The following is a 1,837-nucleotide window of genomic DNA, read 5'->3' as shown; positions in this document are numbered from 1 at the left end:
AGTGAAAGTTGTTCAGTCGTATCCTACTCTTTGCAATCCCGTGAACTGTACAGTCCATGGAATTCTCCAGGCCAGAATGCTGGAGTGGGTAGCCATTCTCTTCACCAGGGGATCTTCCCAACCTAAGGATCGAACCCAGGTCCCCCACACAGTGTGGGCAGATTCTTTACCAGCTAAGCCACAAGGGAAGCCCAAGAATACTGGAGTGGGTAGCCTATCCCTTCTCTAGCTGATCTTCCCAAACCAGGAATCAAACAAAGGTCTCCTGCAATGCAGGTGGATTCTTTACCATTGAGCTATGAGGGAAGCCTATGCATGATATTTTTATACTGTGAAAATCAACTGCTTCATCATCATCTTCTTCCTAAGTTAGGAAGGCTTTGTAAATAGGTAATTATGCACATAAGTAATGACTTAACTTTCATACATTTGTAACACATTATCTTGCTAATCCTTTATAATTATTTCAGGTGGAAAACAAGGATTTTTATCTCAATTTTAAAAAATGAGAATGTTGATGTTCAAACTGGTTACATGACTTAAATACAGCAGTTTGCTGTATCCTGACTAGTGGAATATCTTCCACAGTACTTGTTTACATCCTAGGAGTTAACTGTTGGTCACCTGGTAATGAAACATAAAAATTTTAATCAGTATACACAGTTTGTGGTAGTTACTATATGATCCATAAAGAAGGCTGACTACTATATCTTTGAGTAGACCTAAGACTTGGCCTGAAGTTATAGTATCAAAATCTATATTGACCTGTTGCTCAATATAACACTTAAATTTATATTTGCTCAGTTTAACACTCTGTGTTTCCAGCTTGAAGCTTTCCAGTCTGCTGTGCTGAGAAGCTTGGGGGGAAGGGGAAGCAACAATATCTTTGCTATTCATGAGGCAGCTTTATATCACAAATCCATACTCTTGTATTCAACTGATGTTATAGAGTCATGTACAAATGCAGCACAGGTACATGGTGCCCTTTAACCCCATACTTTCAGTCTCCAGATGGGCAAATGTTCTCAAAATTTTAAGAAAATGATTTAAAAATTTCTGTATGTTCTTGCTTGTTGTGGTAAAGAATCTACCTGCCAATGAGGAGGTGCAAGGGACATAATTTCAATCCCTAGGTTGGGAAGATCTCCTGGAGTAAGAAATGGTGACTTGCCTGGAGAATTCCATGGACAGAGGGAGCCTGATGGGCTATAGTCCACGGAATCATGAAGAGTTGGACACGACTGAGTGACTAAGCACAAACATGCTTGTTATGAAGTACTTGCATAAGCAGGTAGGCCAGAATTCCTACAGACTGATGTTGAAGATAAGCAAATTATGCATTAATATCAAACCTCAGGAAGCCCAAGGTTAAGTAGCAAATGCCTGAATCTAGAAAAATGAAATGCAACAAAATTCCTGGCAATTCACAATTTGCTTATGCTTTAAATTTGCTATTTGGGATCTACCTGTATTCAAGTGTATCTTCACTATCATTTCAGTTTGCTTTATCGTAAGTACAGTCATTTTCATTTATAAGAGCTGTATATGACAGGCAATAAATAAAACTACAAGCAATCTTGGAGTGTGTGTGAAAAAGATGACAAGAGATGCTTTGTCTTCTGAGCTCATTCATAATTACTGTGTCTGAAATATATCAGCTACCATATGTAAATCTTAACAGAATCTAGATTTCATAAGTTTATGGCTTGGCTGAACTTCCTTTTTTAAAATCCTGGGTGTACTGCAGATGAAAACTATCTGCATTACTTTAGAAACGGCACTTTATAGAATAAAAAAAAATTCTGATTTATTTCAGAACATTCTAAATTCTAGGAAT

Source organism: Bos javanicus, chromosome 6, assembly GCF_032452875.1.
Source record: "Bos javanicus breed banteng chromosome 6, ARS-OSU_banteng_1.0, whole genome shotgun sequence".
NCBI classification, from domain to species: Eukaryota; Metazoa; Chordata; class Mammalia; order Artiodactyla; family Bovidae; genus Bos; species Bos javanicus.
The sequence above is the reverse complement of the archived record's forward strand: the minus strand, read 5'-3'. Positions refer to the sequence as shown.